At 46.1% G+C, this 27,495-nt stretch overlaps 3 non-coding genes across 3 annotated transcripts; 1 reads left to right on the top strand and 2 right to left on the bottom strand.

The window, feature by feature from the left end:
- Window positions 1–5,340: 5,340 nt before the first annotated feature.
- Window positions 5,341–5,422, bottom strand: trnas-gcu (transfer RNA serine (anticodon GCU)). The gene has a single exon. It is a non-coding gene; the product is annotated as a tRNA-Ser (tRNA).
- A 17,211-nt stretch (window positions 5,423–22,633) lies between these two features.
- trnas-cga (transfer RNA serine (anticodon CGA)) lies at window positions 22,634–22,715 on the bottom strand. Its single transcript has one exon. It is a non-coding gene; the product is annotated as a tRNA-Ser (tRNA).
- A 4,286-nt stretch (window positions 22,716–27,001) lies between these two features.
- trnar-ucu (transfer RNA arginine (anticodon UCU)) lies at window positions 27,002–27,093 on the top strand. Its single transcript is given in 2 exon segments — window positions 27,002–27,038; window positions 27,058–27,093. It is a non-coding gene; the product is annotated as a tRNA-Arg (tRNA).
- The last annotated feature ends 402 nt before the right edge of the window (window positions 27,094–27,495 follow it).

Below are 27,495 nucleotides of genomic sequence, written 5' to 3'. Positions count from 1 at the left end.
CGGATCAGACTGAAAGCAAAACTTTGATACTAATAAATAAAAAGGCAGATGTGCTGCTGACGAATTGCCACTTGTTTCCGTTTGGTGTGAGTGAGAATATGAATAGCAGAAGATGGTATTGATCCATCGACCTCCGGGCTATGGGCCTAGCACGCTCCCACGGCGCCACTCTGCTCGTGATTGACTCGCTTCGGGGTCGGACTTGAGGCAAAGTTTGATGAAATCAGTAACAGGTTGATCAATGTTCCCAGAGAGGTGAAACTGCCGCCCCGAACTTCCTTCTATGAAGGTGATTCCAGTCACTCCCCACTTTCCCATCAGAACAACATCACAGAAGAAATCACATCACCTTCACAGAACAACCATTCATCACGAAAGTAAAATATCTGAACTGTGCTGACCAAAAGCAGTTGAGTCGGGCTCGATTCCTGGCCTTCGCAGTAATAGTTGTATTGGATGTTCTTGCGCCACATCGTTAGTTTCAAACTGAGGAAGACTGGCCAACAGCTTTTCACTCAGAATTTATGCGCCATTATTTAATTGAGATGTATAAGATGTCGGAAGGTATGGATAAAGGAGACGTGGCGTTGATGCTTCCTCTTGTGGGTCATTCTAAAACCAGAGGTCATGATCTGAGTATAAGAGATCGCAAATTTAAAACCGATTTGAGGAAAAACTACGTGTCCCAAATGCTTGTGATTCTGTGGAATTCGCAACCCCACAGTGCGTTGGATGCAGGGAGAGTGAGTAATTGTAAGGAGGAGTTAGAGAGATTTTTATTGGTAAGGAGTTGAAGGTTTAGGGAGAGCGTGCAGGACGGTGGAGTTGAGGCCTCGATGGGATTTGCTAAGATCACATGGAAGGTGTTAGACTCAGGAGGCTAAATTGCCTACTCCCGCTCCTAGGTCATGTATTCTTGGGAGAAGGTGTTCTGGCTGATATCATAAACGATCTCTTGGTCTGTAACATTCTAAGTAGCAGCTGAGGAACCTTTCAGCCATGATGGAATGACGGGCAGATTCGTTGGGTCGACTGGCTTAATTTTGATTCTATACCTGATGAACTTATCTTTTTGGCGCGACTTCATGCCTTTCAAACTGAGGGAAAGAAATCGTTTCCAACACAGAATTTATGCGCTATTAGGGCGGGCAGTGAATAAAGTCAATTCCTCGTCATTTTGTAATGTAGTTTGAATATGGAAAGTGTTCGAGTATTCACCACCTCCAAGCCCTTAAACAAAAGCTAAAAATCACAGCATTTTTACTTCACCCTCATGAAGTGGACCAGACAGAGACGCTACAGACACGTTACAGACGATGATGGGATACGGACCCACGAGCGCAGAGCACCAAGGGTTACGGTGCATCCCCTTAACCACGTGGTACAACTCCTTCACTTCATGGATCTTTAATATTTGATCTTCGCACAGACATGGAACCCCTCCACTGTACAAATAGAAGGAATTTAATCTGGGAGAGGTGGCAGAACTTAATTATAGGAGAGGTCAACACGGAAACATCGACTTTCCTGTGTTCGGCCGAAGACGAACAGGTGTCAACGGGCGGTTAAGCACCAACACGTCTGTCTTCGTTCCTCCCTCCACTAACCCAACTCGATGCAAAAGGCCTGAAAAATTGGAATAGATTGACACATCAGTTATTGCAGATCCATCATGGAAAAATTAGCCCCACTTCCGAGAAACACTAGATGAAAATTCGACGAGGATGGGATTCGAACCCATGTTTTCATAGCACAACAGACCAGCAGTCCATCGCCTTCACCATTCGGCCACCACATTACAGGCACACATCCGCTAATACGTTTAAATTCGGTTCGCATCCATGAACTGATGGAAATTATCTGCCTCTTTCTATTCAACCTGGTATCCAAAATTTGAAATGGAGCGATGGTGGTACAGTGATGAGCGCAGCTGCCTCCCAAACAGTTTATCTGGGTTCGATTCCCAGCTATGGCAGTAATAGTTGTATTGGATGTTTTTCACGACATCGTGAGTTTCAAACTAAGGAGTACTGGCAGACAGTTTTTCATTCGGAATTTATGCGCCATTATCTAATTGAGATGCATAAGATGTCAGAAGGTACGGATAAAGTAGACGTGGAGTTGATGCTTCCTCTTGTGGGGCATTCTAAAGCCAGAGGTCATGATCTTAGAATAAGAGATCGCAAATTTGAAACCGATTTGAGGAAAAACTACGTGTCCTAAATGCTTGTGATTCTGTGGAATTCGCAACCCCACAGTGCGTTGGATGCAGGGAGAGTGAGTAAATGTAAGGAGGTGTTAGAGAGATTTTTATTGGTAAGGAGTTGAAGGTTTATGGAGAGCGTGCAGGACGGTAGAGTTGAGGCCACGATGGGATCAGCTAAGATCACATGGAAGGTGTTAGACTCAGGAGGCTAAATTGCCTACTCCCGCTCCGAGGTCATGGATCCTTGGGCCTGGGTGTTCTGGCTGGTATCATAATCGATCTCTTGGTCTGTAATATCCTAAGTAGCAGCTGAGGAACTTTTCAGCCATGATGGAATGGCGGGCAGATTCGATGGGTCGACTGGCTTAATTTTGCTTCTATACCTGATGAACTTATCTTTTTGGCGCGACTTCATGCCTTTCAAACTGAGGGAAAGAAATAGTTTCCAACACAGAATTTATGCGCTATTAGGGCGGGGAGTGAATAAAGTCAATTCCTCGTCATTTTTTAATGTGGTTTGAATATGGCAAGTGTTCGAGTATTCACCACCTCCAGCCCTTAATGAAAAGTTAAAAATCACAGCATTTTTACTTCACCCTCATGAAATAGACCAAACAGAGACGCAACAGACACGTTACAGAAGATGATGGGATGCGGACCCACGAGCGCAGAGCACCAAGGGTTATTGTGTATCCCTTAACCTCGTGGTACAACTCCTTCACTTCATGGAACTTTAATATTTGATCTTCTCACATACAAGGAACCGAGGCACCCCTCCAATGCACAATTCCACCTGGGAGAGGTGGGAGAACTTAATTATAGGGGAGGTCAACACGGAAACATCGACTATACAGTGTTCGGCCGAAGAAGAACTGGTGTCAACGGGCGGTGAAGCCCCAACACGTCTGCCTCCGTTCCTCCCTCCACTAACCCAACTCGATGCAATCTGGCCTGAAAACCTGGAATAGATTGTCACATCAGTGATTGCAGATCCATCTTGGAAAAATGAGCGACACTTCAGAGAACCAGTGGATGAAAATTCCACGAGGATGAGATTCGAACCCACGCGCACAAAGCACAATGGATCAGCAGTCCATCGCCGTAACCACTGGGCCACCGCGTCCCACGCACTCAGCCGCAAATACGTCTAAATGCGGTTCGCATCCATGAACTGATGGAAATTATCTGCCTCATTCTATTCAACCCGGTGTCCAAAACTTAAAATGGAGCGATGGCGGTACAGTGTTGAGCATAGCTGCTTACCAAACAGTTGACCGGGGATCTGTTCCCGCCCATCGCAGTAATAGTTGTATTGGATGTTTTTGCGCCACATAGAACATAGAAAAATACAGCACAGAACAGGCCCTTCGGACGACGATGTTGTGCCGAACCTTTGTCCTAGATTCATCATAGATTATCATAGCATTTACAGTGCAGAAGGAGGCCATTCGGCCCATTGAGTCTGCACCGGCTCTTGGAAAGAACACCTCCACCCAACACTAAGGGCAATTTTGGACACGAAGGGCAATTTATCGTGAGTTTCCAACTGAGGAACACTGGCCAACAGTTTTTCACTCAGAATTTATGCGCCATTATCTAATTGAGAAGGAAAAGATGTCAGAAGGTATGGATAAAGTGCGGAGCACAATGGATTAGCAGTTCACCGCCTTAACCACTCGGCCACCCCGTCCCGCAAGCTCGCACGTCTATCCGTCTTCGTTCATTTTGCACCCATGAACTGATGGATTATATCTGCCTCGTTCTATTCATCCTGGTGTTCAATATTGAAAATGCAGCGATAGTGGCATAGTGGTGAGCATAGCTTCCTTCTCAGCAGTTGAACAGTGATCGATTTACCGCCATCGCAGTAATAGTTGTATCGGATGTTTTTGCGTGACACCGTGAGTTTCAAACCGAGGAAGACTGGCCAACAGTTTTTCACTCAGAATCTATGCGCAATTATCTAATTGAGGGGTATAAGATGCCAAAAGGTCAGGATAAGGTCGACGTGGAGTTGATGCTTCCTCTAGTGGGGCATTCTAAAACGCGAGGTCATAATCTTAGAATAAGAGATCGCAAATTTAACAAAGATTTGAGGAAAAACTACTTCTCCCAAAGGCTTGTGATACTTGTGGAATTCGCAACCCCACAGTGCGTTGGATGAAGTGAGAGTGAGTAAATTTAAGGAGAAGTTAGAGAGATTTTTATTGGTAAGGCGTTTCAACTCCTTACCAATAAGGAGAGCGGGCAGGACGGTGGAGTTGCGGCCACGATGGGATCAGCCAAGATCACATGGAAGGTGTTCGGCTCAGGAGGCTAAATTGCCTACTTCCGCTCCGAGGTCATGTGTTCTCGGGAGGAGGTGCTTTGGCTGATATCGCAATCGACCTCTTCACCTGTAACATTGTAGATAGCAGATAAGGAACATATCAGCGATGATAGAATGGCGGGGCAGGCTCGAAAGGTCTAATGGCTTAATTCTGCTCCTATATTTTATGAACTTATCTTTTGCGCGAATTCGTGAGTTTCACACTGAGGGAAAGAAACGGTTTCCAGCTCATAATTTATGGGCAATTATGGTAGAGAGTGATTTAAGTAACTTCCTCATCGTTTTTGAATGTGGTTTCAATATGCAAGGTGTTCTACTATTCACCACCCGCCAAGCCCTTAAACAAAAGCTAAATATCACAGCATTTTTATTTTATCCTCATGAAGTTGACCACGTTACAGACGAGGATGGGATTGGAATCCACGTGCAATGGATTATTGTGCATCACCTTAACCACGTGGTCCAACTCCTTTACTTCATGGAAATTTAATATGCGATCTTTTCACAGACAAGTAGCCGAAGAACCCCTCCAGTGTACAAACAGGAGAAGGTTCATCCAGGAGAGGTGGCTGAAGAGAATTCTGGGAGAAGTGAACCCGGTAACCTCGACTGTACTGTGGGTAACCGAAGAAGAACTGGTGGCATTGAGCGGTTAAACCACAAACACGCTTGCCTCCATTCGTCCCTCCTCTCACCCAACTCGATGCAATCCGGGATGACAACTTTGAATAGACTGTCACATCAGTGATTGCAGATCCATCTTTGAAAAATGAGTCCCATTTTCGAGAAACGGTGGATGAAAAAACGACAAGGATGGGATTCGAACCCACGCGTGCAGAGCACGATGGATTAGCAGTCCATCGCCTTAACCACTCGGCCACCCCGTCCCGCAAGCTCGCTTGTCTATACGTCTTAGTTCATTTTACACCCATGAACTGATGGATTATATCTGCCTCGTTCTATTCATCCTGGTGTTCAACATTGAAAATGCAGCGATAGTGGTATAGTGGTGAGCATCGCTGCCTTCTCAGCAGTTGAACAGTGATCGATTTACCGCCATCGCAGTAATAGTTGTATCGGATGTTTTTGTGCGACACCGTGAGTTTCAAACCGAGGAAGATTGGCCAACAGTTTTTCACTCAGAATCTATGCGCAATTATCTAATTGAGGGGTATAAGCTGCCAAAAGGTATGGATAAGGTAGACGTGGAGTTGATGCTTCCTCTAGTGGGGCATTCTAAAACGCGAGGTCATAACCTTAGAATAAGAGATTGCAAATTTAATAAAGACTTGAGGAAAAACGACTTCTCCCAAAGGCTTGTGATTCTGTGGAACGCGCGACCCCAGAGCTGGTTGGATGCAGGGAGAGTGAGTAAATGGAAGGAGGAGTTAGAGAGATTTTTAGTGGTAAGGAGCTTAAGGGTTATTGAGATCGGGTAGGACGGTGGAGTTGAGGCCAGGATGGGTTCAGCCAAGATCACATGGAAGATGTTAGGCTCAGGAGTCTAAATTGCCGACTCACGCTCCGAGGTCATGTGTTCTCGGGAGGAGGTGCTCTGGCTGATATCGCAATCGACCTCTTCATCTGTAACATTGCAGATAGAAGATAAGGAACATATCAGCGATGATAGAATGGCAGGGCAGACTCGAAAGGTCTAATGGCTTAATTCAGCTCCTATATTTAATGAACTTACCTTTTGCGCGAATTCGTGAGTTTCGAACTGAGGGAAAGAAACGGGTTCCGACTCAGCATGTATGCGCAATTAGGGCAGAGAGTGAATTAAGTAACTTCCTCATCGTTTTTGAATGTGGTTTCAATATGCAAGGTGTTCTACTATTCACCACCCGCCAAGCCCTTCAACAACTGCTACATATCACAGCATTTTTATTTTATCCTCATAAAGTTGACCACGTTACAGACGAGGGTGCGATTGGAATCCACGTGCAATGGATTATTGTGCATCATGTTAACCACGTGTTCCAACTCCTTTACTTCATGGAAATTTAATATGCGATCTTCTCACAGATAAGTAGCCGAAGGACCCCTCCAGTGTACTAACAGTAGAAGGTTCATCCAGGAGAGGTGGCTGAAGAGAATTATGGGAGAAGTGAATACGGAAACCTGGACTGCGCAGTGGGTAACCGAAGAAGAACTGGTGGCATTGAGCGGTTAAACCCCAAACACTGGCAGATACAATCACACAGTCACAAAAAGTGACATACACTGACAGGTACTATGACACACTCACAGTTAGTGAAATATAGTGATACGCATAATCACACACTCAGAGACAGTCTCAGAAACAGATAGATGCAATCACACACTCAGACAGTAACAGATACTGACAGATACAATCACACACTCATAGACTGTAAGCAACGCTGACAGATACAATCACACACTCACAAATAGTATCAAACATTGATAGATACAATGACAACGCACAGACAGTGACACACGCTGATCGATCCAATCACACACTCACAGTCACAGACACTGACAGATACAACCACACACTTAGAGACAGCGACAGGCACTGAAAGATACAATCACACACTCACAGACACTGAAAGATGCAATCGCACTCTTACGGACAGTCACAGACACGGAAAGATGCAATTGCACACTTACAGACAGCCACAGACACTTATAGATGGAATGGCACACTTACATACTGTAAAAGACACTGATAGATGCAATAGATCACCCACAGACTGTACCAGACGCTAATAGAGGCAATTACACACTCACAGACAGTAACAGACACTAGCAGATCCAATAGTACACTGACTGATTGTAACAGGCACTGATAGATAAAATCACAGACAGTAAGAGACACTGACAGATACAGTCGCGCACACACAGTCAGTAACACACACTGGCAGATATAATCACAACTCACAGACAGTAAGATACAGTGATCGATGCACTCACACACTCACAGACAGCAACGTAAACCGACAGATGAAATTACACATTCGTCGGCAACAGTGCACACTGATAGATGCAATCACACACTCAGACAGTAACATACACTGACAGACACAAACAGACACTCACAAACTGTAATAGACACTTATAGATACAACACAAACTCACAGACAGGAACGTCACGGATAGCTGCAATCGCGCCGGCACAGACAGTAGCAGACACTTATTGATAGTGTTCACACTTACAGATAGAACGAGGCTGACAGATTCATCCACATACTCATATACCGAAACAAAGAATTGCAGGCCTATCACACGGTAAATGACAGGCTCACGGATAGAATCAGGCACTCACAGAGAGTAACAGAGGCTGGCATGCACAATCACACAATCAGACACAGTAACAGACACTGACAGATACAATCACACACGCACAGAGAGAAACAGATTGGCAGCAACAGAGACTGACATATATAATCACACACAGACAGCAATAGAGACTGACAGATATAATAATCGAATAATAATCCACTTTTTTAGTACCACATAGGTTTCCATTAACACAGCCATGAAGTTACAATGAAAAATCACTAGTCGCTGCACTGCGGCGCCTGTTTCCTCCTCTAAGGGGGAGAGCTGACTGGTGTTGATTTAACCTGAGAACCGCTGCACCTCGGGAGAGGGGTGTGTTTGAGAAGGTGGCCCTTCCTGAACCAAATACCCAAGTTAGTTGCATTGGGGTAATATTAAGTAAATTGGCACCACTCAATGGTCCACTCACACACTGTGACCTCATTGGCTGGGGGCCGGATAAAGTTCTGGAAAGGCAGGGGGGAGGGGTATAACAATCAAATCCCGGTCCCCCGAACAGCGAAGACTCCATTCAGCAGAGCCGGTAGGAAGCAGCGTGTGAGGCCCACCCTGGCAACGAAGACCGCGAGGAAATCGAGGCTCAGAGAATGAGAGGAACAGACACAGTTTCTAATTCGGGAGGTATGAGAAATTAAGTCAGGTAGTGAAATACTTAGCTTACTCAGCATTTTGTTTGAAGAGCGTAAACTTTGGATTCAATATGGAAGGAGTTCGATTATTCCAGGCACTCAAACATCATCTGCCATCTTGTTTCTGTGAATATATTAAACTCCATGAATTAAAAAGTAAAAATCACAGCATTTTCAGTTCACCCTCATGAACTGGACCAAACAGAGACACAACAGATACTTTACAGACGACGATGGGAGCTGAAACTACGTGTACAGAGCAGAATGGATTATTGAGTATCGTTTTAACCACGTGGTACAAACATTTGATCACATCATGATGAACATCGCTCAGGCGCCTTAAGGATCAGGTCATGTGGAACTCATGACAAATCTAATTTGTTATCCATTAAATCCCTCAAATTCCGAAGAAGTTCATTCGGCCCATTAAGTCTGCACCGACCCTCCGAAACAGCCCTCTGTCCAGAACCCCCCAATCCCCCGCCCGCCCTATTCCCCTAACACCACGCATTGCCCATGGCCTATCCACCTAGCCTGCATAGCTTTAAAATGAGGTACGAATCCGAAGCACCCGGAAGATCCTCCTTCCGCAGAGACGGGGAGAATGTGGAAACTCCACACGGATAGCCACGCAAGGCCGGAATCCAACTATTACGAAACGCCAACTGACAGGCAGAATTGCTGTAACTCCACATGATTCGGACAAGTTGAGTGAGTGGGCAAATGAATGGCAGATGCAGTACAATTTGGATGAATGTTAGGTTCGCAACTTTGGTAACAAAAACAAGAAGGTAGATTATTATGTGGATGGCAATAAATTAGGAAATGTGAATGTGCCACGAGACCTGGGTGTCCCTGTGCACCAGTCGCTGAAGATAAACGTGCAGGTGCAGCAGGCGGCAAAGAAGGCAAGTGGTACGTTGGCTTTCATCGTGACAGCATTTCAGTGCAGGAGCAAGGATGTCTTGTTACAATTATATAAGATGTGGAGATGCCTGCGTTGGACTGCAGTGAGCACAGCAAGATATCTTACAACACCAGGTTAAAGTCCAACAGGTTTGTATCAAATCACTAGCTTTCAGAGCATTGCTCCTTCCTCAGGTGAATGAAGAAGTAGGTTCCAGGAACAGATATATCGACAAAGTCAAAGATGCAAAACGATACTTAGAATGCATGCACTTGCAGGGGTGATCCCAGATTTAAGAGGGGTGTGAATTGCCCAAGCCAGGATAGTTGGTAGGATGATTTTGCAAGCCCAGGCCAGATGGTGGGTGGGGGTGAATGTAATGCGACAAGGATCAAAGGTCCCGGTTGAGGCCGTAGTAATGAGTGTGGAACTTGGCTACAAGTTTCTGCTCGGCCATTCTGCGTTGTCACGCGACCTGAATGCTGCCTTGGAGAACGCTTACCCAAAGATCAGAGCCTGAATGCCCTTGACAGCTGAAGTGTTCCCCGACTGGAAGGAAACATTCCTGCCTGACGATTATCGCGCCATGTCCGATCATCCGTTGTCCAAGCTTCTACATGGTCTCGCCAATATACCACGCTTCGGGACAAACTTTCCTGCAGCGTATGAGGTAGACAACATTGGTCAACTCGAACGAGTATGTACCGCGTACCTGGTGGGTGGTGTTCTCATGTTTAATGGTGGTACCCATGTCGATGATCTGGCACATCATGACGAGATTGGCATGTCAGAGTAGTGTGGTGGCGTGGTCGTTGTTCTGAAGTCTGGGTAGTTTGCTGCAAACAATGGTTTGTTTGAGGTTGCGCGGTTGTTTGAAGGCAAGTTGTGAAGGTGTGGGGATGTCCTTTGCAAGATGTTCGTCTTCATCGATGACGTGTTGTAGGCTGGAAAGAAGATTTTGTAGTTTCTCCGCTCCAGGGAAGTACTGGACGACGAACGGTACTCTGTCGGTTGTGTCCAGTTTTTGTCATCTGAGGAGGTCCGTGCGGTCTTTTGCTGTGGTGCGTTGGAACTGTTGATCGATGAGTCGAACGCCATATTCCGTTCGTACGAAGGCATCTTTCAGCGTCTCAACTCTCATTTTCTGCTTCACTCCATTGTTCTGGAGTGATGTTCCTCGGATGTCGGAAGAACCATCACCACGTGATACAGAAGGATCACATTTGAATTCAGAGCAGCAAACTGTGTGAATCACAGTCTGTACACGAATCCTATTATTTATTTGTGATAAAGAAGTAGGTTTAGTGAAATTAAAGTCACAATAAATGGATTGAAGGGCGGGTTGTTCATGGACAGATTGCAGAATTTGACGAACATTTATTGTCAGAGATCTCAGAACAATTGATATTTGACGCGATTAAGGAGATTAACATTGAACGAAGCATGTCCTTATCTATAATTCATCATTATCTAATTTTATGAAATTTGTTCTGACAGATGGCATTCAAAGTCCTGAAGTCATCAGGATTCGAAACTGCGGAGAGAAATCCCGATGGATTATGAATCCATCGCTTTAACCACTAGGCCAGGGTTGCGTCCCCTGACGTATGCAAACCACACACACTGCTGGTGAAACCACATGTCAAAAATGTAATGCCGCATTTTGAATTCCGGTGCTGCATCTTAATGTATTTCGGCATTCTGATGATTATGTAGATCTGTACTCTGCATTTAGAGTGAATCGTATTTAATCGGGGTGGGTTTTAATCAGACTTTGTAGCCATCTGGGATGGTCACTTACCACGAGGGAAAGAGAAACTCGCAAAGCCTTAAACGGACAAGGCAAGACTCAGCCAGTCACGGAGCTTGAGATGTATATTTGCAAGCAAGAAGTCCAGACGGTATCGAAACTCCGACCAATTAGTGTTTTGATGGGGCCGATTAGCATTTGATGACCCATTTTCACGTAAACAAAGGACTGGTACTCCAGAGACCGTACAGTCCCAGACATTTCGGCGCCACTCCCTGTTCAGGGGAACCTAAAGCAATTCCGCTTGGCACACGTTCAGCCATCCAGGTCCCCGCCCACCTATTGGTTAGGAATCGAACAGCGTGATCAGGGATCACCCAATTAGTGGGGTCCAAACTGAAGGACCGCCCAAAAGAGCGCGAAAACCCCCAAGTATAAGAAGAAGAGTTTGCCATGTGTTCGACCTCTTTTGGACCTGGCGCCCTGGCAACGACCATCTCCAATCGCAGCAACACCAGAAGCAAGTCCAAGTTCAACGCTCGCTACCAGACGGATGAGCCTAGCTGAGCAGCACTTACTTCTCCAGACTCGATAGATCCAGAGTCGGACAGCGGCCACTGTTCCTCTGGCCAAAGCCGGGTGCCTGAAGTTAATTACAGGTGTAGTTAACTAGTAGTGTTTATATTGCATGACTAATTGTGTGCAAATAAAGTATCCTTGACTTTGAATGAACTGACTCGTGTTTGGCTCTTTGATCAATAGTCGGTTGAACCTTGTGGTGGTATCATTTGATACCTGGCGACTCTGAGCATTAGAACATAGATATCAAAAGAAAGGAGGGCAAACTAACTGATTGCCATAATTGGAACAGAGCCACAGAAAAAGACAGGGGAATAAAAGGCAACAGTCATTGGCGAAACCTGACGGGAATTGACCCAAACGTGACCGTGTCACTCCGAGAGAACCCACAAAAGTGTTAGAATTAGAAATCCAAATTTTCAAAGTAAAAGAAACCACAAGCGAAACCAATATCGATCAAACCTCCAAAATTCAGGAGTGTGTAATCTGCATGCGTACTAAATAAGTGATATAAGGTAAACTCGATAGGTTTTCTTGCGTGAAACTCTCGGGAGTTGCGTAAACCGGAAAATAGCTTGAGCCTTACCCGTATTGGCATCACCGCTTTATTCCCCCTTGTTCCAAATTTCCGGTAGAGACAGAAGTAATTGTTGGGATTGCCATGAAGGCAATGGAATGCGCTATGCATCCACAGGCACCCGAGGGTGCAGCGAGCAACAGATCAGAACAGTGTCCCGTATGGGAAGAAGAGCTTAGGAGATACCTAAAGGGGAAAGGATGGCCCCAATGGTCGGAAATTTGCGCAAATGAGGCAAGTGTTCCTGGCAGCATAGGACAGACTTGGTGGGACAGCCTGACAGAGATCCACAAGAAAAGTTTAAGTAAGGCTCGTAAGCCGATGGCAATCGTGTCCTGTCTGGCAATTGCGTGTCACGGAGGAGGTCATGAGGGCACTCCGTAAGCAGCTTGAGAAGGAGAGATGTAGATAGGGAGATATTAGTGCAAGCGAGAGATTAAATGTGCAGCTGCGGTACCAGCTAGCGGCGAAGGACAAGGAGATGGATGATGTCAAGAAGACACACCAATCCTGTCTCGCCCACCGTAGCAGCTTCCAAATTCACTATGATAAGGCCTACCAGGACACGCAACGTGATGTGATGGCAAGAGAAGAAACAGCGAACCAGTTAGAACAATTGAGGAAACAGTGCTATGATTTGTAGGCAGCCCTCCGAGCACTCCATAGTTCCACCACGGGACAGAGGCAGAGTTTGGTGGGGCATGCCAAGTGCAGGCAGCAAATTGCAAAATTGCAATCCCTGCTATCTGTTCAAAATGGGTTCAGAGACACCTTTGGCCCACAGCTAGATGAGGAAGACGGCCCTGATTGGCAGGAACTCAGTGAAACGGCCCAACAGTACATGAGTGAGATCGAAAATCAAAATAGAGCCCCCCCTCCCGCCCCCCCAGGCTCCGAAAAGAAAAGCACCCACACCACCGACTGCACAGGCAGCACCCAACACAATGAACCACATCACCATGCAGCGCAGGGTCAGCACGGAAGACCAACCCGATTTTCTTTATACAACCCCATTAACCATCACCCAGTTAAGAGATGCCGACGATAAGATTGAGACTTTCCACCGCACATCAGACATACACCACCTTTTCGAGCTAGTGAAGCAACAGACACTCATGTACAGTTTAGATGAGAAGGAGGAGGTAACGCTCATAGTTATGTGCCTCGACCCGTCAGTTAGTTCAGCCCTTCCCAACTCACAAACGGTAGGAGGTGGCTGCCTCCAAGGCATGAAAAGAGCCATTTTAGACGCCATTGACTATAATAGAGGAGATGTGTAGAAGGACTCAACCGGCGCAGACAGAAAAAGGGAGAGCATGCAACAGCTTTTGCTGAACACCTTTGGGTTCACTTTACTGCTGTATTTGGTGAGTTAGCCCGCGCCCGTTTATCAGCAGACGATACGGTCAAATGGACCCATACACTAGTATCCCATGCCACAGAAGCAGGACAGAAGATGTGCCAGTTACGACTCCTCAGACCCGGCACACAATGAAGTGTGGGGTCGGAAACGCTGATCGAGAGCTTGGGAACAATCTGTACAGAGAACGACAGAGCAGGAGAGAGTGGGCGCCACAATGAACCCAGTAATGGCACACCAAGACCCCGCATGGGTAAATTAAGGTAGAAGAAGCGCGCAGCATGCTAAAGCATAGGAATGTTATAATTGTGGACACGAAGGACATTATGCCCGAGAATGCAATACCGCCCGAAGCAGCAAAGGAATAAGCACCCCCCCTTCCCCCCCCCGCACCCCCCCCCCCGCCCCCCCGCCCAGAAACAATGCCAGACCCATCCACAGTGTTAGCACCCGACCAGATAATTCGGCCATGAATGGCACCGACTGACGGTCTTCACGCTCCGCAACCTGGGTCCATGATACACTTTAGGATAACTCCGGAAGACCGGTAGTTGCATGCACCGTCCGGGGACGCCCCGTAGAGTTCCTTTGGGATACAGGAGGGTCCTGAACCACGGTAAACTCCTCCACCATGTACCAAAGAGAGATATGGCCCACTACGGACACCATTACCCTTCATCGCTTTACAGGTCAACTCCAGCACGGACACATCACAGCCCCTGTGGATGTACAGATTGGCAATATTAAAACAAAACACTTGGTCATTTTTGTAGATTTACCCCAGACAGCAGAACACATCCTAGGCATAGATTTCATGAGTGCACCAACCTTTCATTGGACCCAGTCAACAGATGTATATGGGAAATGGCTAGAGCAGCGCGTGCCCCGCCAGGCTCACAGTAGTAGATTATGCCCATTGACGCAGCGCATTAGGAGAGTACTGGTTTGATGCACAAACCATTACCACAGGCAAAGCGGTTAGAGAGGTCTTGAAGAGACATAAAGCAGCGTTTGCCCAGCACAAGCACGACTGCGGCAAATTCCCAAGAGTGGTTAACATTACAGGTCCCAATCCTAAGCCCCAGAAACAGTATGGCTTCCCACAGCAAGCCGAGGGAGAGATAGTCAAGGTAATTGCTTATTAAAGCTTATTAAATCAAGGAGTGATTCGACCAGTAGCATCGACGAACAATGCCCCGCTTTGGCCAGTCAGAAAACCAGACGGTTCATGGCGACTGACCATCGACTACAGGGAATTGAACAAAGTGACTCCCCTAGCAGCCCCAACTGTTGCCACGAGCTCCGAGACCATGTTAAAACAGGGACTCCAGTCGAAAGTTTTCACGGTATTGGACATTAGCAATGGTTTTTGGTCCATACCAGTGGACAAAGGTTGCCAGTATAAATTTGCGTTCACGTTCCAGGGACAGCAGTACACGTGGACGTGCCTTCCACAACTTCTCCACTTTTCACAGACAATTGGCGAGTGGCTTATCTAAATTTTCCCGCCCTGAATGCCTTGTTCAGTATGTGGATGACTTGCTCCGACAGACGGACACCAAGGAAACGCACATCTTGCTTCTTTCAGAATTATTAGGACTACTCACAACAATTGAATGCAAAATTAATCCCAAGAAAGCCCAAATCCTCCATGGAAATTTCACAAATGTAGGTACGGTCATCACGCATGGGAAGAGTAAAATAGAATACAAACGCATAGATTCCATTCTAAATTTGCCTTTGCCCCAGAATGTTACAGCACTCCGGTCATTTTTAGGAGTGGTTGGATCTTGTAGAAACCCCATAGACGGATTCGTCGCAAAAGCAGCCCCACTTTCCGAGCTCAGAAAGAAACAGGCCCCATGGAAATGGCTTCCACAGCACACGGATGCCATGAATGTTTTAAATCGCGCCCTGAGCACAATCCCCGCCTTGCAAGCCCCAGATCCACACTCCCCATATGCGATAGAGGTAGCGACCACCGACCGATCCCTTTCGGTCGTACTCCTGCAGGAAAGGCACGATCGTTTCGGACCCATATCCTATGCCTCGCGTGTTTTAGATGCAGTCGAGCAGGGATTTTCAGCCTGCGAAAGCTGTTAGCAGTTTTCTGGGCAGTACAGTGCTTCTCGTACATAACCGGACTCAACCCAGTAACCATTTTGACCGAGCATACCCCGACACAGCTTTTACTGGACGCAGACTAAAAGACGGCACAGTAAGCGACATTCAAACAGCACGATGGATCCTACTCGTACAAGAAAGCGACATTACGGTCAAACGGACAAAAACGCACATGTTTCTGGCCGACCATTTGCACGATGCAGGAACCCCACGTGAGTGCGAGATCATAGCCCCCAAGCACAGTACAGGCCCCTTTGTTTCCAAGTCAGTACCAAAAAAGACAGGCATCCGACGATAGACGAACACAGACAAAGCATTGAGAATCTATGTAGATGGCTCCTCCACAGTCCTTGGTGGAAAAAGGATCACAGGATGTGGTATTTATGTCGAGGGTGCGCAGGGACGCGCTTCAGAAGAAATTGCTTTAAAGTTGCCTGGACACTTAGGTTCGCAGGCAGCCGAGTTAGCAGCCATCGCTTACATTGTCCAGCACCCCGATTCGTTCCCGACCCCAGCAGACATATATTCAGACAGTTTGCATGTCTGCAACAGCCTAACAGAATTCCTATCCCTGTGGGAGTCTAAAGGATTAATTTCCGACGACGGAAAACCTCTACCCTCAGCCCCATTGATCAAATATATCCTTCAGAATGCGAGAGGCAGAAAATATGGTGCGGTAAAAGTAAGAAGTCACCATCGTTCCTCCCCACCCGGCAACATGAAAGCTGATGCCCAAGCGAAGGCAGGCTCACGACATGGCCACTTTTGGCAACCCCCCGAGTGCCCCAGTACACGCAGTTCAGGTCTCACAGACCAACATCCAAGACTTAACCCAGGCCCAGAAGGAAGACGAGACATTGAAGGGAATTTTAAAAGGAAACTTCTCAGCTCCCTGCGAAAATGTTAGGAATTCTTTAACGATCCATGATGGAATCGTTTTAAAAGATGGCATTTATGTAGTCCCCACCCAGGACAGGAACCAAATATTTTGTTATTTCCATGACGGATATGGACACCAAGGAATTGAATCCACCCTTGCCCACCTCAGACCTCTCTGCTGGTGGCCTGATTTTAAAACCGACGTATCCCATTACGTTCAAAATTGCTTGATTTATGCACAGAACAGCCCGGATAGATATGCGAAAAAAGCCCAGCTACGACACACCCGCCCTGTGAATGGCCCGTGGACAAACCTTCAGCTAGATTATATTGGTTCCCTCCACCCCCCCACCCCCACCCTGCAGAAATGGATACAAATATGTGTTGGTTGTAAGCGATACATTTACGAAATGTGTCGAAAATTTCCCCTCGAGAACAAATACAGCCAAGCCCACGGCAAAGATCCTAACCGAGCAAATTGTCACCAGATGGGGACTCCCCTGTAGTACTGTGTCGGACCAAGGTTCGTACTTTACAGGCATGGTTATGAAAAACGTTATTCCCATTTTTGGTATAAAGCAAAAGTTCCACATTGCCTATCACCCGCAGTCCAGCGGCATTGTGGAACACACGAATCGAACACTAAAGGCAACACTTAAGAAAACGGTGCAGCAGCACAACACGACATGGCACACAGTTCTCCCATTCGCACTGATGTTTGTTCGGAACACAGTGTCGAGTTCAACAGGATATACCCTGAGAAAATCGCACGTCCACATATACTCTCATAACCGGACGATCCATGAAGTGTACCGAGTATTTATTTGGACTTGATTTGGCCAGCCCCGCAGTCCCCACCCTGACCCATGAGAAAGCAGTCCAGCACATGGTAGAAAATATTAAAGCAGCACAAGCCGCTGCAGCTGTTCGACTAGGTGCAAAATGAAAGCAGAGTAAAGCCTGCTTTGAGAAGACGGTACACCCGACAGAGTATACAGTCGGACAGTAAGTAATGATCACCTTATACAACCACAGCTCATTCCTCTCCCCTAAATTTGCAAGTCCCTATTCAACCTCGGACAAAGTAAGCCCCCCAGTTTATGAAATCACGTATCCGAACGGAAAATCAGGATGGTTCCATGCAAATCAGCTTAAGGTTTATGGAACCCAGTGCAGCCACTCGCACCACCTCTCGTCGGCGATGGCAGACAATGAAGACCCGCCCACTGACAACCCAATCCCCCCTCCCCCAGCAGCAGCAGCACGTCCACACACACAACCTTGACCCGGCGCCTAGAATCAAATTTCACCCTGACGCTTGATTCTGCTGACAGCGACAGCACAACTGAAGCCCATGAGAAAACCGAACAATGGACACACAGGCCAGACCCCAGTCTTTGCAGCCCCAGAGACACCGATCAGGATACATTCAGCCCCTTCGTGACGATTTATTTGCCCACACCGGAAACTGACCCACCACCCGCCGATAGGGACAACCCCCTTGCCCAGACCGCCATATGGAACATGAAACACTGGCAAAGCGATCATTCCTGTCGTCTGACACGGAATGATGAAATGGACCCCACATCGGCAAACGCGGTGTTAGCACGGAAACTCTACACGCGAGTTTGGCACCTGGGAGATGCTGATGACTCCATGTCTGCCTCCCACCATGGTAACCCCTTTGAAACCCTTTTCAGAATGGAACCTTGAGGTGTCCAGATGATGAGAGACAGGAACCGATTGAGATTTACGGTGTCCTATACTCTGATGGAACCTGTCCGCTTTTGTTCTTTACTTTGTTTTTAAATGTTGTATATTCTCTCTTGTACGATTTTGTGTCAGCCTCACGAATACTTTCCTGATACAGTAATAACTACTCTTCTGACGCCACATGGCAGTTAAGAAAACAAATTTCCAAATTCGTACCGCTCTTGGAAGGTCACGCAGGCAGTGGAGTAACGGCATTTATCGACGCCCTGCCTGAGGACCCCTTATACATTTGGTCAGCCAAGATCGGGGAGTGGTGTAAAGGCACTGGTCACCACCCTACCCGGGGATTCCACCCATTCTTGCCCTGCCGCGGATCATACGCACTCCATTCAGAGAATTATTTTCGAATCTCTTTGCTGTTCTTTTTCACTCCTGTGGTTTAAAGAATGCATTTTGCCACAACTTTGCCCCTTTCAGGCAACCCTTCGGTTGTTATCCCCCACCTACTATTTACATGTCAGAATCACTTCGTTGGAAAAACGAGTTTGCAGAGGACGGAGAAATTGTTCGTCCACTCAGCCCATCAAACACCAGCTGCGAGACTGCTCGCACTGTGACAGAATTTGTTTTTCGGATGTCTTGTCTCCGCAAATAGTTGGTATACAAATAAAATGAGGGAGTCACATATGGTGACGATTCTAACGGGAAATTGACGTTAAGGAGAAACAGACAGACAAACGAGATGTTAAGCAACAAGATAATAACAGACATTTTGCTTGCTCCCCGAAGAAGATACGAAGATACCTACAGACGGAGAAAAGTCTGAACAAGATGAAGACGACCCTGATGATCTGCATCATGACCGTAGCTGGAACAATACAGTTACGCGAGTTACCTACCTCTACCTCCCTCACCACTGAGGCCCCGAACACGACTACCCAACACAACAACCCCAGCCTGGACACGACATCACACATAGACCCAGCCACCGATACCCCCACATGGTGTGAGAATCTGATTAAATGGTACTCCCTGTCAAAAACAGTAGAAGCCTTACTAGTGATAGCCATATTCTGCAGAGTCACCCAGACAATCAGATTGCGGAAATGGAGAAGGAGAGCCTCCCGCCCTCCAGTATACACAGTTAGAGTCCCTATCCTCGGACTCCAGCAAACCCCACACTCTTTCTGAACTTTTTTATTTCATAAATTCCACAGTTGTTGCTTCGTTAATAAAGTTAATTTTCTGTATATGAATGTTAGTGATATGAAGAAATGTGATACTGCTATTGGATTTTTGTGCTGCAAGATAAGTTCTTTGATTGTTAAATAGCAGCATGAGGGTAGTTTACTGAGACACAGTTAGAGGTTCTCCTTTTATATTATTTATAAGGAGAATGGAATATAGGATTGAATGTTAAGAGGCCCCTTAGGAATATTTAGGTACGTGTTGTATCAGGGAGATTTAGGTAAATGCTTTCGACCCGTGGCACAGAGTAGGGTAGAACCTGTCCTTGATTGAGGGTACCCGGCATTTCAGAGATCAGGAGAAGACCCAGTATTGTGATCCTTCACGCTTCGCGATGAGGATCAAGAGGACGGAGTGTAGCCATCTGGAATGGCCACTTACAACTAGGGACAGAGAAACGCGCAAAGCCTAGCGGGTAAAACGGACAAGGCAAGGCTCAGGCAGGCTCAGAGCCTGAGATGTATATTTGCAAGCAAGAAATCCAGACGTTATCGAAACTCCGACCAATTAGCATTTTGATGCGGCCGATTAGCATTTGATGGCCCATCTTCACCAAAACAAAGGACTGGTACTCGAGCGACCGGTACAGTCCCAGACATTTCAGCGCCACTCCCTGTTCAGGGGAAGCGTAAGCAACCGGGTCAGTGACCGCTTGGAACACGGCCAGCCATCCAGGTCCTCGCCAACTTATTGGTTAGGAATTGAACAGAGTGATCAGGGGTCACCCAATTAGTGGGGTCCAAACTGAAGGACCGCCAAAAGAACACGAAGCCCCCCCCTCCCCCCCCCAAGTATAAGTAGAAGAGTTTGCCAGGTATTCGTCCTCTCTTGGACCTGGCGCCCCGGCCACGACCATTTCCAAGTGCAGCAACACCAGAAGTAAGTGCAAGTTCAACGCTCGCTACCAGACGGATGAGCCGAGCTGAGCAGCACTTATTTCTCCAGACTCGAGTGTTCCAGAATCGGACAGCAGCCACTGTTCCTCTGACCTAAGCCGGGTGCCTGAAGTTAAGTACAGGTTGTCTTAGTCGATAGGTGTAGTTAACTAGCAGTGTTTATGTTGCATGACTAATTGTGTGTAAATAAAGTACCCTTGACCTTGAACTAACTAACTGGTGTTTGGCTCTTTGATCAATAGCCGGTTGAACCTTGTGGTGGTATCATATGATACCTGGCGACTCTGAGCATTAGAACATAGATATCAAAAGAAAGGTGGGCAAACTTATTGATTGCCATAATTGGAACAGCGTCACAGAAAAGACAGGAAAAGAAAAGGCAACATCTTTCCTTCAGTTTTCAATCAGGTCAAAACACATTGATACACAAAGCAGCTCAACACAAACAGATTGAGAGATAACAGAAATAAATACACAATTATTCTATTATTCAACGCACTATCATGCTCCTACACATAAAATTCAAATGCAAACGTCGCAATAGTAATCATAAATATTGTTTTATTTAGAGCTTGATATTATCCAATACCTGCAACAGCTACGTTGAAGATGCCATCGGAGTGCGTTCTTCAGCGGGAGGAACTCGAAGATTTTATATTCTTCTGTCATTTGTCGCATCCATTCTGCAATTTAGATTTGCGGAGATATGAAAAAGGAATATGTGAATTCCTCGGCTAGAACGAAATAAACTGATATGTGCCAGTAGAATACAGGCTGGAAATGCAATGAATAGTAGACGCAGAGGCAGTCAGTAAAGATGTGCGGGGTTACACAACAGCCTCACGTTGCAGGACCAGTGGGAAATTGGTGTACTTTGCAGATGGTGAGAAACGATAGACCTTGGAGGAGCAAAGGGATTGGAGACCCTTGTTTCGGAGTCATTCACCGTCAGTGGAAATATCCGATTACTAGTTTCTCGTTCTCAACTTCCAGGCTGTCATATCAGAGGCGACATTCATTCCTCCAGTCCATTGTCTGGGCAAATCTCTCCAATGAGCTGCTGTAATTAATTGAAACATCGATTCCCTAGCGGGCAGAGTGGGGCTATTCGGTCCATTAAGTGGTGACCGACCCTCCGAACGAGCATCATACCGTTCCCGTACCAGCCTCCCCGAACAGGCGCCGGAATGTGGCCACTAGGGGTTTTTCACAGTAACTTCATTTGAAGCCTACTTGTGACAATCAGCGATTTTCATATTTCATATTTCATTTCATACCCTGTCCATGCCCTGCCCATAACTCCACCTAATGTCTGGAAAGTAAAGGCCAAGTAAACATGGCCCATCCAACTCAGCCGCAGATGGTTGAAGTGTGGAAGGTAGCCGGTGCAGTCCCACTGCCTGCTCGCACCTCGTTCTATTCATCCATTAGCCTTTGATTTGAACAATAAAATGATATCCAGACATTTTGCTCATTTGTCGGCGAGACCAGCGGCCATTAAGAACGGCAGAGAAGTCTTGCCGTTCGACACATTTTCACGAAAGTTCCTTTGACATTTTTGTGTTTTACACCACCTCACAGCTTTCCATGTAAGGCATAACTTATGACAACGAAACTTGCGTGAATTTGTAAATTGCATGAGTAAAGGAAGACACGTTGTCATCAGGATTCGAACCTCCGCGGGGAAAGCCCAATGGATTTCTAGTCCATCGCCTGAACCGGCATAGTGGGGAGCACCGCGGTGTTCCTGGTGGTTAACCAGCGTTCGATTACCGGCCATTGTTGCGCCGATTTATTTAGAAATTTATGCGAGCTGGTCAATTTCAAAATAAGAGAACAGAAAGATCTAACAAATGACAGGCAAAAATAAATTTGAAGCTTTGTTATCATCGATTTTCACAATTCTGGTGCCCGGTGAAGTTAATATGAACGTGACTGAGGTTGTGAAACTATCCTGACAAATAAGAAAATTCAGAGCGAAAGCAGAATGAGGAAAAGGAAGGTTCTTCTGTCATGACACAGACATTTAATCCGAATACATTGAATGAACAAGAACTTCAAATTGATACTTAGACTGACATCGTGTTCTGCAAACAGATTGCTCCAATCCGAGTAAAGATTTCGGATCATAGCCGCTGCGAGTAGGATTCGAACCTACGCGGGGAAACCCCATTGGATTTCGAGTCCAACGCCTTAACCACTCGGCCATTGCAGCTGACCGCTCGTTGGTAGAAAGCATTGTAAAATGCACTCCAGGTATTCCAGTAATGCAATGAACGGTGTCCCAGTCTTTATCTGGGAAGGGTAGAATTAACATGGAAAAAGACCATGAGATTTGGGGCAACGCCTTGAGCTGCACGAAAATCTCACCTTCCATAACGCACTGTTCTACTTTTGTGTCACAATATCAGTTGCAAAGGAAATATGCGATAAATTCATGTTTTTTGAATGGACCAGTACATAACTTCCCAGTCTCGGTCAAAATTAAAGTAATGGAATCGAAGAATCTTACAACACAGAAAGAGACCTGCGCAGACCGAGTGGTCACGTGATGACTGGGTTATCAGGAAGTTCCACCAGATTTCTGTCTGAAGTGACCGCAGCAGGTCTACCACATGGACTCAACGTTAAATTCCTCGACGTCAGACGCCGTTTCCATCCGCTGCAAAGAGGAAGCTGATGTTTTCACCCTGTCAATAATCAGTGAATATTTTCATTTCAGTTCTGTTTTTGATGATACCCTTTTTCCCAGATCACTGAAAATACATGGAAAGCTCCAGCTGCCGGACATGGTCATTTTCGATGTCGCAAAAGTCCTTCACATTGCTAGCCGTGAAGATTCATGGAGCATCATCCTCAAATTTAGCTGCTCACGGGCATGTGTCACATCCTCTGCCTGTTCGGCAATCACATAGAGTCAGTGATCCTCACCAAGTGAATCAACATAAACCCGGCTCAATAAGAACTGCAGACAAACAAAGGGTGCGTCATAGCACCAATTTTCTTTTCCATTTTCCACACTACAATATTGTACCTGTCACCCAGCAACTTCCCGACAGGCCTGGAGATAATCAAAGGAACGACAGGAAATTGTTCAAACTACAATCGTTTTCATTAGAAAGTCAAACACTATCTTCAGACATTGAGCTCCAGGCTGGAGGCAAAGTTTGTGTGGGTGTTCAATCAGAATCTCAGAATCAAGCAGATTCAGCACGGCTTTATGAAGGGAACGTCATGGACGACAGATTAATTGGAATTCTTTGCGGCGTTAATCACCAGGATAAATAAAGGAGACCCAAAAGGTGTAATTTACTTGGATATCCAATAACGCGTTCGACAAGATGCCACACATAAGTTAACTTAATGAGATAAGAGACCATGGTTTTCTGGCTAATATATTCGGACGGTCTCCTTGGATTTTATTTTGTATATTGTCACGTTCTCCAAGGTACAGTGATATGTATTCTTCTGCGAGCAGCTCAACAGATCATTAAGTACATGAAAAGGAAAGAAAATAAAAGAAAATACATAATAGGGCAACACATGTTACACAATGTAACTCCATAACACCGGCATCGGGTGAAGCATACAGGGGTGTAGTGTTCATGTGGTCAGTCCATAAGAGGATCGTTTAGGAGTCCGCTAACAGCGGGGAAGAAGCTGTTCATGCGTTATCTCAAACTTCGGTATCTCCTACCCATTGGAAGAAGTTGGAACAGTGAGTAAGCCGGGTGGGAGGCGTCTTTGATTGTGCTGCCCGCTTTCCCCAGGCAGCAGAAGGTGTAGATGGAGTCAATGGAGGGGAGGCAGGTTCGTGTGATGGACTGGGCGGTGTTTACGACTCTCTGAATTTTCTTGCGGTCATGACCAAGCAGTTGCCATAACAGGCTGTGATGCAGCCAGATAGATTGCTTTCAATGGTGCATCTGTAAAAGTGGGTAAGAGATAATGTGGACATGCCGAATTTCCTTAGTTCCCTGAGGACTGGATAATATCCCAAACTTGTATCCTGCTATTGTCACCTTGCTCCACCACCTTGTTCTCTTCACAAAACATCAGGAATCTCAGACCAAATCTTCAGACATTTGATTCTCTCTTCAACCAACATCTTGTCCCTGATTAAGTCCACCTTGGGAAGAGGGGCTTGACATTCCGAGATCCCCTGCAGACAGCCGGTTGCTGTTGATGGATCAAAAGAGGCCTAAACCCTGAAAGAAAGCCTCTCTCACAGTCCTGTGAGCATGTCTCCATTAGACGGCGCAGTCACAACCTGCAGAATACCTAACGGCATAAAGGTCCCACTTTCGATCCCTGCCCTGGGTCACTGTCCGTGTGGAGTTGGCATATTCGCCCCGTATTTGTGTGCGTTTCATCCCCACAACCCAAAGATGTGCAGGGTAGGTGGATTGCCCCTTGATTGGAAAAATGAATTGGGTACTCTAAATTTATATTGAAACAAAACACTGAATAGATCCTCTGGGAGCTGGACTCAAATCAAATGGGGAAAATCCGATGAATTTCTGGTCGAAAGATTTAACAACTGGATAACGTCAGCTGACATCAGCAATTGTGTTAAAATCCCTGTTGATATTCCACAGGAAAGGGAAGGAGAATTTGCAAAAGACAGATATCCCGCTGTTATGGAGGAAGTTCTCATTCTTACACATGGTCAAAGGGAATAAGGCTCGGCTGAGATTTGAATTTAGATATTTCTTTAGGGAACAGACACTTTAACGTACTAAACTATAGTGTGTGAGTATGTTGAGCTAATCACAAGGGAATGCTGGAAATCATTTACGGATCTGTAGTATCTGTGAAAAGAGAAATAGTTACCATTTCAGATCCTGACCTTTCATTGGAACGACCTGTTCCTCTCTCCACAGAAGCTGCCGGATCAGCTGAATATTTGCAGCATTTTCTGTCTTTGTTTCGGGTTTGCAGCATCCACAGTATTTTGCTTTTGGGCCTAAGGACAATGAGTTGTCCTTCCTGCTCTGAGGGTTATTGCAGGTCTCTCTGGATGTGATTATCGCTGATTATCCATCTCTGGGATCTTTATGAATTATTGAACGATTTATCGTGAGCTAGTACCATTTACTGCATTCAGGAGCAGCATTCCCTCTCAGTGAGCAGGTCACACTCGTTGCAGCCGCCTGCTGCCTGTGACCAGCAACAAAAGCAATTGCAGAGACAGACTTAGATTATCATCATGGGACAAATAACAAAAATAATAATCGCTTATTACCACAAGTCGGATTCATTGAAGTTACTGTGAAGTCGACACATTCCGGCACCTGTTCGGGGAGGCCAGAATGGGAATTGAATCCGCGCTGCTGACTTTGTTTTGCAGAACAAGCCAGCTGTTTCGACTACTGTGCTAACCCGGTCCCTCAATACAAAGCCCGAGAGACAGGATCAGAGGGAAGGTTGTTTTTCTGCAGTGTGGACTTCACTCCAGAACAATGAGAAAAGCAGAACATGAGAGTTGAATGTGGTAAAGAGACGTTTCTTCACACAAAAGGTAACGGAAATTAGGAACTCGCGCCGAACAAGCCAGTGAAACTCAGAGTCAATAATATAGTTTTGAATATTTCACATATTTTTAACCAGCTCTGGTCTGATTGTTTCTGAAATCCTGTAAGGGAGCTGGAGTGAAGATGCAGCTGAGCCCTAATTCAATTTAAATAAAGAGTGGAACAGTCTCGAGGGGCTGAATGGCCAGCACAGTTTGTTTGTTCCTGGGAATACAACAGAATATCAAGAGAAACAGTTGAAAACACACATTGCATTTCATTCATAGAGTCATAGAACCATACAGCACAGAAAAGGCCCTTCGGCCCGTCACGTCTGTGCTGCTGAAAAACAACCACCTAACCATTCTCATTCCATTTTCCAGAACTTGGCCCAAAGCATTGTGTGCCCTGGGATGGCAAGTACACATCTAAATACTTCAATATTATGAGGGTCTTTGCTCTACCATCCTTTCAGGCAGCGGAAAAACATGTTTTCACAATGAAATATTTCACAACAAACACTGCAATCAGAATCTGAAAAGGGAGAGAGGTCATCTTGTCCTCTGTGTCCCTATTAATAAAGCCGAGGATACCGTCTGCTTTATTAACGGCTCTTGCAACCTTTTCTACCTGCTTCAATGATTTATACACTTGTCCATCCATTTCCCGCTGTTCCTGCACACACTTTTGGAATTATATCCTTTATTTTATATTGCCTACTTGTGTTCTTCGGACAGAAATTAATCACTTCATTTCTTGTCTGCCATATGTTCTCCTGTTGCACCAACAAGTCTATGTCCTTTCAGTGTTCGACGGTGTTCAGAATTCCTGGAACTCTTTTCACAACCGCAGGCCGGCCCAAAACATTTCAGACAATAATGTTCTCTTGAAATGTACTCTTTGAACTGTGCAAACTGCTGAACTTTTGAACTGCCTGTTGGACAACATCGGAAATTCCCATGTGGGGATGGGCGATTACTGCAAGTGTGGCTCTATGGCGCAATGGTTAGCGCGTTGGACTTCTGGTAGCTGTCGTGGTGAGACGTTCAATGGTTGTGGGTTCGATTCCCATGAGAGTCACGTTTTAAATAATGTTTTACGAAATCAGTCACGGGTTGATCAATGTTCCCAGAGGACTGCCGCCCGGAACTTCATTCCAGAAAGGTTCCTCCAGTCACTCCCCCACTTTCTCATCAGAACAACGTCACAGAAGAAAACACACCACCTTCACAGAACGACCATTCAGCAGGAAAGTAAAATATGTGAACTATGCTGACCCGAATCAGTCTGCTCAAACGTGAGTTCTTGTTGAAAGAAAAATTGAGGAAGTGAATAGTTGACTGGCAACCGCAGGGCAGTAATGTCGTAGCTCCTGGTTTAAGGAGCAGAGTGCTGCAGCGGAATGATGGGCCATTACCCCGAGTACGAAGAATCGAGGGTATTCCCTGCTATTTACAATCGCCCTCACAAGAAAGCAAACAG

The sequence above is a fragment of the Scyliorhinus torazame genome, chromosome 24, assembly GCF_047496885.1.
Source record: "Scyliorhinus torazame isolate Kashiwa2021f chromosome 24, sScyTor2.1, whole genome shotgun sequence".
NCBI classification, from domain to species: domain Eukaryota; kingdom Metazoa; phylum Chordata; class Chondrichthyes; order Carcharhiniformes; family Scyliorhinidae; genus Scyliorhinus; species Scyliorhinus torazame.
Note: the sequence above shows the minus strand (reverse complement) of the source record. Positions and strands in the feature narration are given on the sequence as shown.